Here is a 16620-nt window from a genome sequence, read left to right on the forward strand (position 1 = left end):
AACAAGATTCAGACTTTGAACAAGAAATTGTTTACCTTGATTTCATTGAAAAAGTAATGTTTTTTCTTGTTGCTTTTAACATAGGTACATACGGTGTTGCTACCATTGGACATGGCGAATACAACAGAGACAGATACATTTTTCAACTGCGTAACATTTTCCACTGTTGTTGGAAAGGACTTACTGGCAGAAACGAGGGTCAATCATACCAGCGTTTGGTAGATCTTTACTTTGCTGCTGTAGTGTATCTCAGATTTTGACCAGAGCTTGGAATTGAATTGGCAAAAGGTACAACGTGCAAGGTTAATTCGCGCTCTGCTAACAGCTTCAACTTGAAGACAATTGTATACGTATATTAATGTATTCGAAATTTTAGCAGCCGCTACAAACAGGCAGAGCTACTTCTCATAACTTTGAGATTTGAAATCTATTTCTCCCTGGCTTGTCCAATCACAAGCCAGCTCTCTATCACGTGACAGAGTATATAAAAGGCGAAACCTGAAACCATTAACTCTTTTTCTCTGTGCTCTGCTGAGAAGCGCACATCGCCTGGGGCTTCAGCTCCAGCCCCAACGTGAGTATTGCAGGCTAGCTATATCTCTGTTCAAACTTACATTTATTTCCACGTGCATCCTTTGACATGCTAAAGAACATACAACTCACACTCCCTCACGGCAACAGGTCAACAAACTCAGTACAAAACAAGCCTCTCTTCAAACTACCACTTTTAACCAGCTTCCTTTGTACCGACTGCTACTAGCTATAAACATATGCGTGCACAAACACTGAACTATTGTCTCCCTCAACACGCCGGCAATATATTAATTCTATCTTTAAATACATGGAACACTTTTCTCTCTATTAACAAACTCCTCACACCTACAATAAATACACGTGCGCGTACGAACAAGAAACTCATCATACTAATACGTTTCTATCTAGTACTCCTCTAAACGCCACTAACGAAAGTAACAAATAAAGTTTATTACTATAGAATGAAACTCCACTGGAATCGTTCTCTCATTTCTATAAAATAAATACGTTGCATATATGTAATAACTATGAACAAAAAACGCATTTCTATTTAAAGCGATTTTACAATTGCATATTAAATATCTTTTAAGTTGATTTCATTGAAAAATAAAAATGTTTAATATTCAGACCAGTTGTTGGTTTTAACTTAAATATGTAAAAAAAAAAAAAAAATTCATACATTCTAATAAAATATGTTTCATCTATTGTGAGTTGGGAGAAATCATTTCAAATCTTTTTTTTCTTAGAGACTGCTGTAATAAATTTCATAGGGATTCTCTTCATTATGGATATACATGTGACTTAAATAATCTTTTACACGTAACACTAGCGGGGGGGGGGGGCTTTGCCCGGTCATAAAATATGCTTGAATACTGATACTTTAATTTGTTCAGATTTCGTATATTTTTTCATAGAGTCATGATTTAAAAAGTAAAAAAAAAATTATTTGGGTGCCATCAGCTAGAATTGAAAGCAAAACTGTAGCATTCAAAGCTGGTGACGTTACCACTGTTCCAATGCGACGCATATATGAACTGATTAAAAATTAAAAATAAACTAAGATGAATGTACAAAATGTACAACGATTTTTTTTATTTTTGACCCTTTTTTGACCTTTTTTGTCCCCTTAAAACTATCTTAACCGGCTAAAGACCAATTAAAGAACAGCCTGTAAAAAAATCCAATCATTTGAGGTTCCTAGCGCTGCTCTGCGATTTTTAGTTTTGGAAGAGATGGAGTTTGAATATATGGATACAGAAAGGCATATATGCTTTCATATATAAGATATGTTTTTTTTACAATGTAAAAAAAGAAATTCAATTCAAATCACATATGAATACAGCATAATCATGTTAACCCACCAGTTTCTATTAATTCACCAAAGTTAAGCAACATTGAGCCAGGTCACTACTAAAATGGGTGATCATTTGACAATTCCAGATGCTGTGTGTACCTTTTGCTTATCTACGCGTTGTTTCCAGTCGTTCTGAACATCTCCTTGCCACTGGATTCAAGCAATGCCGATTCAGAAGAGTTGTGGTTGGAGATTGTGCAATCCTAATCTCACAATTAAAAGTGTACTTATCTTTACATGGGATATCCACGATCTTTAAAGACTGAATAGAGGCATCGATTGACTAGAATATGTTTGTTGGGATATATCAATTCAAACTATTTATTGGTTGGGATATATCAGTTCAAATCATTTGTTGGTTGGGATATATCAGTTCAAATCATTTGTCGGTTGCAAATCATTTGTTTGTTGGGATATATCAATTCAAATCATTTGTTGGTTGGGATATATCAATTCAAATCATTTGTTAGGATATATCAATTCAAATCATTTGTTAGTTAGGATATATCAATTCAAATCATTTGTTGGTTGGGATATATCAATTCAAATCATTTGTTGGTTGGGATATATCAATTCAAATCATTTGTCGGTTGGGATATATCAATTCAAATCATTTGTTGGTTGGGATATATCAGTTCAAATCATTTGTCGGTTGCAAATCATTTGTTTGTTGGGATATATCAATTCAAATCATTTGTTGGTTGGGATATATCAATTCAAATCATTTGTTAGGATATATCAATTCAAATCATTTGTTAGTTAGGATATATCAATTCAAATCATTTGTTGGTTGGGATATATCAATTCAAATCATTTGTTGGTTGGGATATATCAATTCAAATCATTTGTCGGTTGGGATATATCAATTCAAATCATTTGTTGGTTGGGATATATCAGTTCAAATCATTTGTCGGTTGCAAATCATTTGTTTGTTGGGATATATCAATTCAAATCATTTGTTGGTTGGGATATATCAATTCAAATCATTTGTTAGGATATATCAATTCAAATCATTTGTTAGTTAGGATATATCAATTCAAATCATTTGTTGGTTGGGATATATCAATTCAAATCATTTGTTGGTTGGGATATATCAATTCAAATCATTTGTCGGTTGGGATATATCAATTCAAATCATTTGTTGGTTGGGATATATCAGTTCAAATCATTTGTCGGTTGGGATATATCAATTCAAATCATTTGTTAGGATATATCAATTCAAATCATTTGTTGGTTGGGATATATCAATTCAAATAATTTGTTGGTTGGGATATATCAATTCAAATCATTTGTCGGTTGGGATATATCAATTCAAATCATTTGTTGGTTGGGATATATCAGTTCAAATCATTTGTCGGTTGGGATATATCAATTCAAATCATTTGTCGGTTGGGATATATCAATTCAAATCATTTGTCGGTTGGGATATATCAATTCAAATCATTTGTTGGTTGGGATATATCAATTCAAATCATTTGTCGGTTGGAATATATCAATTCAAATCATTTGTCGGTTGGGATATATTAATTCAAATCATTTTTCGGTTGGGATATATAAATTCAAATTACTTGTTTGTTGGGATATATCTGTTCAAATCATTTGTTGGTTGGGATATATCAGTTTAAATCATTTGTTAGTTGGGATATATCAATTCAAATCATTTGTTGGTTGGGATATATCAATTCAAATTATTTGTAGGTTGGGATATATCAATTCAAATCATTTGTAGGTTGAGATATATCAATTCAAATCATTTGTTAGTTGGGATGTATCAATTCAAATCATTTGTTAGTTGGGATATATCAATTCAAATCATTTGTTGATTGTGATATATCAATTCAAATCATTTGTTGATTATGATATATCAATTCAAATCATTTGTCGGTTGGAATATATCAATTCATATCATTTGTTGGTTGGGATATATCAATTCAAATCATTTGTTTGTTGGGATATATCAATTCAAATCATTTGTTTGTTGGGATATATCAATTCAAATCATTTGTTGGTTGGGATATATCAATTCAAATCATTTGTTGGTTGGGATATATCAATTCAAATCATTTGTGGGTTGGGATATATCAATTCATATCATTTGTCGGTTGGGATATATCAATTCAAATCATTTGTCGGTTGGGATATATCAATTCAAATCATTTGTCGGTTGGGATATATCAATTCAAATCATTTGTCGGTTGGGATATATCAATTCATATCATTTGTTGGTTGGGATATATCAATTCAAATATTGCAAAAACATGCCACAATTTTCATAATTTATTTTATTTTTTCATATGTTTTCTTTATGAGTTTGATAGATATGCAAATGGTCACTAGGGAATATTCACGCTGATGAAGCCCAAGCTTCTGCAAGTTATAATTTGATGAACAATTATATTCCTAATTTTATTGTGGACTATTATCCTCATCCTTTTTGTTGTTGTTTCACAACGTTTCGGCCAACTATTCCTCTGGTCTTCATCAGGTGGTAACCGCGATGGATAGGAACACCGAATCTCCAAACTGCATCTTCAGCAATTACTGCCTTCCATAGTTGTTGTCGTCTCACCACGTTTTTGGCCAAGTAAGCCTTTGACCAATTTTGACAATATGTCATATGACATATTTGAAATATGGACAGGTATATCAGTGGGAGATATATCAGAAGCCTAACTCTTACCAGTAGTGACTATGAACAGCCGTTCATTAAGATGGCTTACAAGATTCTATTTCTCAATTATGTAACCAAGGCAGCTTAATTACACAAAAAAAAAAAATATCTGAAACGTATCACTTTTCTTTGTGCTCTTTGCTTTCTCTAGTTGGATTTTCACACAAACACAATTGTTCTAGTCTAGAATTGTCTGAAGATAGTGGTTTCAATCCTACCCAAAGCCATCCAGAAGCTTACTTGGCCAAAACATGGTGAAATGAAAACAACTATGGAAGGCAGTAATTGCAGTGGATGCAGTTAGGTTGGTTGTTTTTGTTTTACAGCATATCAAACCTTTTCGGGTTATTTAATGCCGAATCCAAAGATTTTGAAGAAAAAAATTTTTTAATAGAATATATTTATTGTTTTCACGTTGGTTTCTATTTAACCCATAGTTGGGACCCTAACAGGTACTACCACTCCGGGTCAGAGTGGACCTGGGAGCAATGGTAATTTAAGGGTGGCTCCACACTCTCCAAAGCCCACAAGCTGGGGCCTCACCACTGGATATAGTTTAAGATCATATCCAGGACCCCCATTGAGGGACTTTTATCCTCTGCAGGGGGGGGGGCAGTCGGCGTATTCTAATGCCCCACTGACAGGGCCTGCAGTTAGGAGATTCGGAGTTCCTCTCTCGTCGCAGTTACCACCTGATGAAGGCCAGAAGAATAGTTGGTCGAAACGTTGTGAAACAACTAAGTAAAGATGAGGATAATAGTCCGCAATAAATAAATAAATATATAATACTCATCTCAATAATGAATTCCAATCAAATAATATATTTTTTTTTACATAGGTATCACCACATTATCAAGGCCAAGAGGCCACTCAAGGATAAGGGTTAAAGAGTGTACAGTAGAAATTGGACAATATAGTAATCATTAGTAATGAACATTTGGTAAATTTGATAACTTATATGGAACGGCTCATCAAGAATTTATTTACGTTAGCCTTGAACACAACCATATTGTAGTCAGCCGGAAAGCAGGAAAACGGAAGACAATTCTACAGGCGTGCAGTTCTAAGAAAGAAGCTTTGTTCATGGAATCTACGTTTAGGTTTAGGCACAGATAAAGAGTGGGGGGAATTATTGATAGTGTCTACAGCTAGACGAGTGTTTCTTATGAAAGTTAGGTGAGGGGGAGACCATAGACTGAAGCTCAGTCGAACACTTTCCATGAAAATAACGATACATCAGAGACAAACTTGCAACATCTCTTCTGTGAGATAGAGGTTGCAGGGAAGAGAAAAGGACATCTCCTACGAGGCTACAAAGTCTATTTTGAACTCTATCAAGGCAGGACAAGTCCTTTCTAGCAGCTCCTGCCCAGATGTGGCAACAGTATTCCATCCTTGGATGTACCTGGCTCTTATATAGATAGAGAATTGCATCAGCAGTGAGATATCTACCGGATCGATAGAAAGATCCCACCATTTTTCCAGCGGCCTTGGCAACAGATTTGATGTACGTGTTCCATTTAAGATCAGGATTAAGATAGGATCCTGAAGACGAGAGCCATTCATTTCAATTGATGCCAGATGTGGATCAGAGCGTTGATGATGTAAAGAGAGAAGCTTGGTTTTAGATGCATTAAAAGTAACCAGCCACTCCTTTCCCCATCGTACAACGTGCTCAAGATCAGAGGAGAGAGAATTGGAGAGAACTTGGTCATTTACTGTCTTAGATGTGCTACTATAAATGGTAGTGTCGTCAGCATAAATGTCTACAAATGATGTGATTTGGAAGATCATTAATGTAGATCAGGAAAAGAGTTGGGCCCAGGATGGACCCCTGAGGGACACCGGCATTAATACTGTGGGCTTCTGATTTGTGCCCCTCAACTACTACTCTTATGAACCTATCAGAAAGAAATGATTTAATAATTGAGAAAACATTTCCAGCTATACCATAGCTAGAGATCTTATGAAGTAAACCTTTATGCCATACCCTATCAAAGGCCTTAGATATGTCAAGAGCAATTGCCCTAGAAAGGTAGCCTCCGTCGAGAGATTTGCTAATCCTATGAGATATAACTGTAAGCACATCTGCTGTTGATCTAGCAGAACGGAAACCATATTGAGTGTCACTAAGAAGGTTATTTTTGTTGAGATGATTGATTACTTCTGTATTTAACACAGATTCCAGCAACTTACTCATGACGCACAGGAGACTTATTGGCCTGTACTGAGAGGGGGATGAGCGATCACCTGAATTCTTAAATACAGATCATACTGATGAAATTTTCCAGGGAGATGAGAAACTATTCTCCTTAAGACAACATTTAAACAGTTTTGTAAGTATGGGCGCTAGTTCAGGTTGAAGCTTTTTTTTTATACATACAATTAGTGTTGTTACTGGTGATAACACCATTTTATGTTTGAATAACCCAGCCGAGTTATTATTTTCTTTTGTTTCATTCTATTTAAGATCTTCATTATTCCAGTAATATACCCTTGAACTAAGTGCAAGAGAGAGTTTAAGAGAGCTTATATGGAAAAGATAGGGTCTTATATGCCATACGAAAGGGAACATATACTCTGTGAACCAAGTGCAAGAGAACCTCAAAGGAACATCTCAGTGTTTTTTCATGTGTTTTTCCAAGTTTTCATTCTCTGAAAATGATTCACCACATTTTTCACACGAATATGACGCCTCTCCCCTGTGCGCTAACATATGCACTTTCAAATGAATTTTGTCAGGAAATGTTTCATTGCATATCCCACATGAATTTGGATCTTTTCCCGTATGTATTTTCATATGTCGTGTCAAGATATACCGCCTTGCAAAAGACATGCCACAAACGCCACAGCAATATGGTTTCTCTCCAGTATGTGTTCGAACATGTATTTTTAAATTACTTTCGTCTGAAAAACATTGATCACATATTTCACAAGTATATGGTTTTTCCCCAGTGTGAGTCCTGATATGTCGATTTAAATGGATTTTATAAGAAAATGATTTATTACAGATAACACAAGAGAAGGGCTTTGACCCAGTGTGGACATTCATATGTCTTACCAAGCTTGACCTAATTGAAAAATAAGAACTGCAAATATCACACTTATATGGTTTCTCACCAGTGTGTGTTCGAATATGTTGTTCGAGGTTGCTTTTCTTTGAAAACGAAGTATTACATCTTTCACAAGAATAGGGTTTTTCTCCAGTGTGTGTTAACATATGTTGTTTTAAATTACTATTGTTGGCAAACGATTGTTCACATATGTCACAGAAAACTATCTTCCTTCGATTGTTTGTTTGGAATGGTTGTTTTAAGTCGTTCTCTTGAGGGAATAAGGAACTGCAAAGTTCACCAGCGAACGGCTTCTTTTCATCCTGACTTTCGACAGAATTGTTCAAACCAGGCATTTCATTCAAAGAAGTCATACTTTATTAGAAAATAGTTTCTCTTTTGTTTATGTTATTTTTTTTTTGCAGAATATGATGTTCTCCATGTAGGATGATATTTTGATTATATATATATATTTTTTTTACTCATTTCAGATATTATATACATTTTCAAAACTTTGCATCCAATTTTTCTACACATTTAGTGGAGAACAACGACAGGATAATGTCTTGACAAAATATCCCCCCCCCAAAAAAATAAATAAATAAAGGAAGAAAAACAGTTGAAAAGATATTTTTCACTCAGTAGTGAGCTTTGGAAAATTCTCAGTGAAAGAAATACAATCGCCAAAAGATAAGCCTTTCATTATTTCTAGTCACCACTTTGAAAAGTCACTTGCAAATGTGACTGTTTCAATCGCAATGTGGAGCCCTGTAAACAATCCTACTATCTGCAAGGGTATCAGTAGTTTATGTTGCATCTAACAGAAGTGTGGTAGCAGCTCAAAGAACAGTGTGGTTCTGTGGATGACCATGTTGCCTACAAACAAGGACATTGCTTTGATTAGTGGAGAACCATGACAAGATGGTGTCTTGACAAAAATATCCATTCCTTTGGACAGATTGGTGTAAAAAAAATCTGCTTTAGTCTCATAAGTCATGTCAAACATGGCAGAATTTCCAACCTTCGGACACAGAGAAGATAAGGAAGAAAAACTGATTAGAAAAGGAGAGAAAGAAAGATATCCTCACGCTAGTGATAAATCCAAATATCAGTTATCATCAGATTCTTACACAATTGGTTCATATCACACTTGCACTAGCTTCTCTTCGACAGGATTATCTGCAAAAAAAAAAAAAAAGGAACCAGAATTATTGCTTGGTGCAAAAATAAAATATGTTACTTTTATATTTGACTTGCCCGTGTGTATGTTGAGCAAAAAAAAAAAAAAACAGAGAAAAGTGGTAGTGGGCAGGCAGGCTCGAACCTGCGATTCGGAGGTGGAAAAGAAAGTGAAAGAAAATCTGACATCTTAGCCGCTACTCCACGACGCAACCGGAAGTTCGGAATGTTAAAATAAGGCAAAGTTAAACCAATACATGATATGATGGCTTGCACCAAAATAGACCCCTCCTTGTGGAAAAGTACCCAGTTGAGGGTGACGTAATTAATGTTTTCAACCAATTTTTCTATATTTGTCGAACTTCAAAATGATACCATACCATGAAAATCAGTCGCATCTGTCAAAAGTTTTAGGCAGACATACAAACATACTTACATACATTTAAACAATCAGGTGAAATTTATATTATAGATATCTGAATTCATTGAGATATATATATATATATATAGCCATGTTATATATCATTTTGAAACACGTCTTTTGCGCTATCAAATCATGTAATTGTTTTGTAGGCTTTTTGACAGCATAGACAAAATTCAAATCTGCATGATTTTCTTGTTCCAGTTCAAACTAGACCGAAAAGCTGCCAAGACAGCTTGTGGTATCAATTATGCGTTTGACCAAGGAACCACTAACGAATGTGTGGCACAATGGTGGTTCAAAAAATTGGCAATGGTGATGAGAGCCTTGAAGATGAAGACGATCATGACCAGCCGACTGTGGTTGATAATGAACATTTGATAGCCTTAATTGAAGCCGATTCTTGCAAAATCACAAGAGAAGTTGCTGTTAAACTCAAGGTCGACCACTCAACAATCTTTCGCCATTTAAACCAAATAGAGAAGTCAAAAAAGTTGGATGGGTGCCGTATGAAATTGTCGTTTTGAGGGGTCTTCTATGCTCCTTTTGCGCAACAAAAACAACCCATTTCTCAAGCAGATTTTAACGTTTGATAAGAAGTGGATCTTTTATAACAACCGGCAATGTTCGGCACAGAGGTTGGATGCTGGAGAAGCTCCACAGTTCCCGAAGTCGAAATTGCACCCAAAAAAGGTTATAGTGACGGTTTGGTGGTCTGCAGCCGGTCCCATTCATCACAACTTCTTGAATCCGGACGAAACGATTACAGCTGAGAAGTACTGCTGACAAATTGACGAAATGCACCAGAAGCTCCAACGTATTCGCCCGAGATTGGTCAATATGAAGGGACCAATTCTCCTCCATGACAATGCTCGCCCGCATGTTGCTTAACTGACCCTGGAGAAGCTGAACGAATTGGGCTATGAGACTCTGCCTCATCCGCCATATTCACTGAACGTCTCCCCCACCGATTATCACTTTTTCAAGCATCTCGACAACTTCCTGCGTGAAAAATGTTTCAAAAAGATGATGCTGAAATGGCATTCAATTACTTCATCATTTCCAGAACTCTGGATTTCTATGCTAATGGGATAAATAAACTTGTGTCTCGTTGGGAAAAATGTGTCGATTCTAATGGTTCTTGTTTCGATTAATAAACTTTATTATGAAAGGAGTTATGATCTTTCGAAGTTGGACGTCAAAAACGACATTATTTTTACACTAAGCTAATTAGATATTTATTTCCATGGACAATAATTTATATAATAGTCCAAGGATATTATAATATTGCTGTTGCAATACTGTTGATATAATTAACAGGACATGATTACAAAAAATTGGAAGGTACTATTTATAGACAAGGGTGATAAGAACTTACTAATTTATGATATGAACACATATGATATGTGATGATATGAACGTACTATTTATAGACAAGGGTGATAAGAAGTTACTAATTTATGATATGAACACATATGATATGTGATGATATGAACGTACTATTTATAGACAAGGGTGATAAGAACTTACTAATCTGCTACAAACTATGGATGGTAGCAGAAACCATAATCCCTCCAAAAAATATACTGAGTCTTAGAATTCCTGCACATACCTTTTGTCTTCTCATGGGAAAGAACTTTACTCTTCGTCTGCAAGCTTTTACAATTCAAGACTTCTTCAGATTGACTACCTACCAGAAATCTTTGTCTGCAAGCTTTTACACAATTCAAGACTTCTTCAGATTGACTACCAACCAGAAATCTTTGTCTTTGTCTGCAAGCTTTTACAGAATTCAAGACTTCTTCAGATTGACTACCTACCAGAAATCTTTGTCTTTGTCTGCAAGCTTTTACAGAATTCAAGACTTCTTCAGATTGACTACCTACCAGAAATCTTTGTCTTTGTCTGCAAGCTTTTACAGAATTCAAGACTTCTTCAGATTGACTACCTACCAGAAATCTTTGTCTTTGTCTGCAAGCTTTTACAGAATTCAAGACTTCTTCAGATTGACTACCTACCAGAAATCTTTGTCTTTGTCTGCAAGCTTTTACACAATTCAAGACTTCTTCAGATTGACTACCTACCAGAAATCTTTGTTTGCAAGCTTTTGGATTTCAAAACTTCTCTTGATCGATACTGCCATTTTGTTTAAGACAGTATTTCTTTTATTAATTTTATTTATTGCGGATTATTATCCTCATATTTTGCTTAGTTGTTTTCACAATGTTTCCGCCAACTATTTCTCTGGCCTTCATAGAGATTCAACATCTCTATCAACTGCGCCAAACTTCTAAAACTAAAATGATTTAAGACTCAAAAGTTGTTTATCTTTTAAAAACAAATAAACAACAATTTAACATTTTCAAGTGTGCGTGAAGAAATATGTGTCCACATAGATTAAAAATAGTCACATTTTGCCTTTACAAAAAAAAAAAAAAAACAGTCGATGAATTTTTTTTTTCTTTTCTCAAAGAAATACATGAATTCTTGATTTAATATATTTTAATTCTTCTTTATCAAAGGATTTTTTTTAAATATCTAAAAAAAAAAAAAAAAAAAAAATTTGAATGAAATAGAAAAAATTGTCGTCAGTGTCCAATACTTATTAGACAATATAAGCAGAACATAGGCTTCCAATTAAAAAAAAAATCAACGTGGTTTAAAAAACAAAAAGGTTTTACACTTTGGTCTTTACAAGTAAATTTCCCAAAAAAACATTTCTTTTTTTGTTTGTTTGTTTTAATTTACAATATATTATTTATAGATCTTTTATCTTCAATTTGTTATATATAAAATTTTGGTACATAAATTAATTATTGAAATTTTAATAGACATTTCAAAATGGGGGGGGGAATTTAAAAAGAAAAAGTTTGTCTAAAATATTATATTCAGTTTATTGGAAAGAGCATAAAATTTCACATTGACCCTGAAAATATCGTAAAAATTTAACCAATAGAAAAATTTTGATAGATTTTTAAAGTTTAAAAATTAAAAAATATTCAACTCGTAAAATTCAATTGATTTCATTACGTAAAAAAATACAAATGGTTGCATGAAGGCGCGCCGGCATTTTGTAAACAGTTTTTTTTTTGTTGTTTTTTTTTAATAAAAAATAATGTTTCTATTAGTTTTTAAACAACTTTAATAGTTTATTTTGGAATTATAATCCATAAAGAAAATAACCCATTTTTAAAAGAGAAATTACGAGTTTTTTATATTTTATTCGCAGTTTTGTGTTATGGATGTCAAAAATCCCCCCCAAATTCTGATACACCTACTCCTCCTCATGATAAGAATGGGTTTCTGAGTAATAATGCTACTATTTCAGCACGGTCCGACAATTTTGTTTCGTAATTGCCAAAATGTTGAATAAAATCGATTGTTTGAAATGGTGTTTTTCTCTTAAATATTAAAGATCTAGCAGAAAGCTAGAAAATATTTTGTAACTTCTACAGTTTATCGCCGAAAATGGAGACGCCATTTTTTTCGGGTACCTGTCGTTAAAATCAGAGGGAGAAATCAATATTTTAAACTATGACCAAAGTAGGAAAAAAAAAAAAAAAAAAAAGATATTAATTACTTCCGGAAAGAACTATGAAAAAAAAGTAAACAAAGAAAGTGAAAGAGAACATATATCCGTAATTGTTTGATTGGAAATGTTTCGATTTAATTGATGAAAACGGGAAAGTTTTTCATGAAAAAAAAAAAAATAAAAAAAATAATAAGAATATATATATATATATATATATATATATATATATATATATATATATATATATATATATATATATATTCCACCGCCGAAAAAATGAAAATGACACATTCATAATTGTTTAAACTGGATGTGTTTATTTTTTATTTTTTTTTGTTTAACTTGAAATAAATTTCGGTAATAGGAAAAAAAATACATATTTTACTCCTACAATATTCGGGCGAGTGGCCTTTGAAAACCAAAACATTTATTGTATAAAAATGTATAAAAATGTAATTGTACAGACATTGATTGAAAAGGCTGCATACGAAAATCTAATGTTAATAAAACAAGTTTTTAATTAAAGCAACGTTGGATTTTTATAAAGTAAAATAGCCCTTTTTTCCGAAAAATAAATAATTTAGATGAAACATTTTTTTGGATTAAAGCAACATTGAAGGATCAACAACAAATTAATAATTTAAAATATTGATTTCTCCCTCTGTTTTGACGACAGGTGCCCGAAAAAAATGGCGTCTCCATTTCCGATAAACTGTAGTAATACCAATATTTTAAACATTTAAGAAAATTTTGCTTGTTTTTAAAAAAAATACTTACGAAGCCATTTTTTAATTTTTTCCCCCTGTTCGCTAGCTGCACTAGTAGAAAACAACCCATACGGTGACTATTAACACATTCCCCGTATAAAAATATAAACACATAACGGAACATTGGGCGAGTTAAAAATCGCGGGTTTGTTTTGCAAATACACATTGGTACGAAAACGTGTCTAAAAAAACAAAAAAATATAACAAATAAATAGGCGCTTCTACACTATTGGGACGAAATTTCGGAAATCGTAATACTGAATTTCATATGAAAACAATGGTATCTACGTATTCTTCGTATTTTTAAGATGATTATATCCAAAAATTACGAAAATCGATAAGGTAGAAAATTAGAAGGTACCTCCAAAATTCACCACAGAATTACCCTATATGTAACATGATGCAACTTTATTATAAGTCAATATTATAGATTTTTGTACCATTTAAAAGAAGGGTACTTGTATAATTTAGTCAAGACATTGAAAAATATGGCCTAGGTAAAATGATTAGGGGTGGGAAAGAATACCATAGAGGCCACAACCAAGAATACCTGAAATGAACAACGTTGGAAGTGTGTAGATTCTGACTCCATATAATTAAAGACAGACGAATATTGAAGGTTGAGAAGCGATTTTATTTACTACCAACAATTTGTATTAGGAGAGGCAAAGTGTTCGTAGGATGGAATGTGATTTAACAAAGGAGATGAATGTTCGTAAAATGTTTGTAGGTATGTATGACTTGACAAGGAATGAATGTTCGTAAAATGTTTATATGTATGTATGAATTGACAAGGAATGAATGTTCGTAAACTGTTTGTAGGTATGTATGAATTGACAAGAAATGAATGTTCGTAAAATGTAACTTATCTTATTATGGAGAGAGTTAGGGTGGGCCGGTTATCCTGCTGTCGGTGATGCGTGTCCTGGCTTGTAACTGGAAAGCGAGTGACTTTCTCATCAGCAGCTAGCAGCCCGGCGTCTTCGTCTTCTTTTTCCTCCTCTCATCTTTGGTTTGTGTGAATTAGGCATTGTTTAGAATTGAAGGCGTTTGGCCCATAATATGAGAGCGTAGTCGGCTTCAGTTCACTGGTGCCTTATTTCTTTTTCTTCTTCATCTCTTTAGGTTGGGTGGGAGAATCCGCCCGTGTGTTCACTGACGCAGCAGGGCGAATCTCCTCTTCCCTCTTTTTGGTCCCCCCATTTTATAGAGGCAAACCGGTTCCCAGCGACTGTAATATTTGAGGTGTTTATTTTAGGCGCGGAGCTCTGCCATTGATCGATAATTATTTTGTGGTTATCTTATTTTTTTTCTTCCCAAGCGGAAGCGATGCGTGGAGCCATGTGCAAAAGACGATTTTTCATTTTGTCTCTCATGGTGGATGCGTTAACATCCGGTTCGCTGCTAATTCTCATCATGTTCCCACAAAAATGAAAATATCGAAAAAAAAGTTATATTGTACGTATCCGTTATGGAATTAAGTTCTCCAAAAACATTTCACTTAATTTGATGTTTTTTTTTTTGTTTGTTTTTTTACAGCGGACAAACACGTTTTTATGAGAGCGCGTTGAAGGCAGACATCTTGGATTTATTCTAAATTTTTGTTTGGAGTTTAGAAGCGTTACGGGGAGATAACTCCAGTTAAAGCGCCGACACTCCCTCCCCATCTTTATTACTAGCTTTTCTTTCTAAAAATCAAACCTTTTGCTCGGTATCATAAATTGTTTTTTTTCGCTGTAAAAAAAAAAAACTACTTGATGAAATTGAGTGAAATTTTTTTTCCGGAGAACTTCGTTCCATAAGGGACACTTACAATTTAAACGTTTTTCGATATTTTCATTTTTTAATATGTTGACTAAACTGTACAAGTACCAAAAGGAGAAGGGCAAAATAAACCAGTAATAATTTAAAAAAGATTTTTTCATTGTACAAAAATAACAAAATTGCGAAACAAAAATTGACGCTTTAAAATAACGTTCCCCATGTAGTAAGCATTCCGAATGTGAAAACATACCCGTGTTTAATAAATCCAGCAAAAATCAACTAATGGTCAGATTTTCGTAAAATTTTCGATACTTATCCATTTTAGAATGAAATTAAATATAAAATGCAGTTTTTGTAAAATATACAAGGGAATATATATTTCTTTTTTTTTTTTTAGCGCGTGCCCTCACCCCATATCTATTTTCTTTTCTTTTTTTTTTTTTCGAAATTTGAACAAAATATATTTAAATTGATGTAAATTTCTATTTATTATGAAATACGGGAGTCCAAATAAGTAATAAAAAAAAAAATTTTTTTTTTCAAGTTTAAATGCACGTATTGAACAAAAAACTTACCTTGAAGTTGTGTGAGAAATTCCTTTTACAGCCACCATGTTTCTTGTTTAAGCCACCTACACAGTTCTGGTGGTTGGCCCGTGATTGGTTGGTTTGGAGGAGTCAAGTGGATTGCTTGGCGCCCTTTTTGTATCATGCTTTTATTTTTCAGTCCACGCGAAGCACGGCATGGAATGAACTCAAAAGGGCAGCTCCCAGATGAATGCTTTACAGAGAATGGAGCAGCCATAATTTCTTCATTTTATATCACCAAACTGTTGGTGAAAAAAGGAATTACATCTCTACAAGCAGAGACACCTTTATATTGCCGAAGATATTCTAAATAAAGGATGGCATCCTTTGAACATTTCTTCATATTTATATCAACTTAATATTGGAACTTTCTCAAGTGACTCGCTTTATGTCTAATTATAGACACCAGCATTCTTGCCAAGAACACCATGAATATTCATGGATGCTTTCGAGGAATGATTAACTACCATTCCACCAAAAAGAGTTTAACTAAAGGCTCCCTGTTTAGGGAGGCAAAACTGGCCCACCGTTTTGCAATGGACTGTACCAAGACCAATGAGTCTTTTTTTCTTTCTGTTATTGAATAAATTTTTTAGTTTGAAGGTATGGCTTTTGTAACTTGTGGATTTATTTTTCCTCTGCCAGGGAGTAATGAGTTTGTGAGAATTAAATTTCTCATGGTTGCAATTAAAAAATTTATATAAATTTAATATTATGTTGTTGTTTTTTTTTTAATAACGTTCTTTTTATCAATATAT

General features: G+C 33.8%; 1 protein-coding gene across 3 annotated transcripts in view; it reads right to left on the minus strand.

Annotated features, from left to right (window-relative positions):
* LOC145269731 (uncharacterized) overlaps positions 1-16122 on the minus strand; it is a 51481-nt gene extending 35359 nt beyond the window's left edge. For 2 of the 3 annotated variants that reach the window (XR_013865213.1, XM_080125454.1), the window contains exons 1-2: positions 15851-16122; positions 8701-8791 (exon numbers count right to left, since the gene is read on the minus strand). The gene's annotated coding sequence lies outside the window, so the exon portion shown is untranslated. Of the gene's footprint in view, positions 1-8700; positions 8792-13521; positions 13543-15850 lie in introns of those variants that run through there. The other variant, XM_080125455.1, reaches the window with a different exon arrangement.
* Positions 16123-16620: the final 498 nt, after the last annotated feature.

Source organism: Euprymna scolopes, chromosome 45 (assembly GCF_053919585.1).
Source record: "Euprymna scolopes isolate OS-2025 chromosome 45, ASM5391958v1, whole genome shotgun sequence".
Classification (NCBI taxonomy): Eukaryota; Metazoa; Mollusca; class Cephalopoda; order Sepiida; family Sepiolidae; genus Euprymna; species Euprymna scolopes.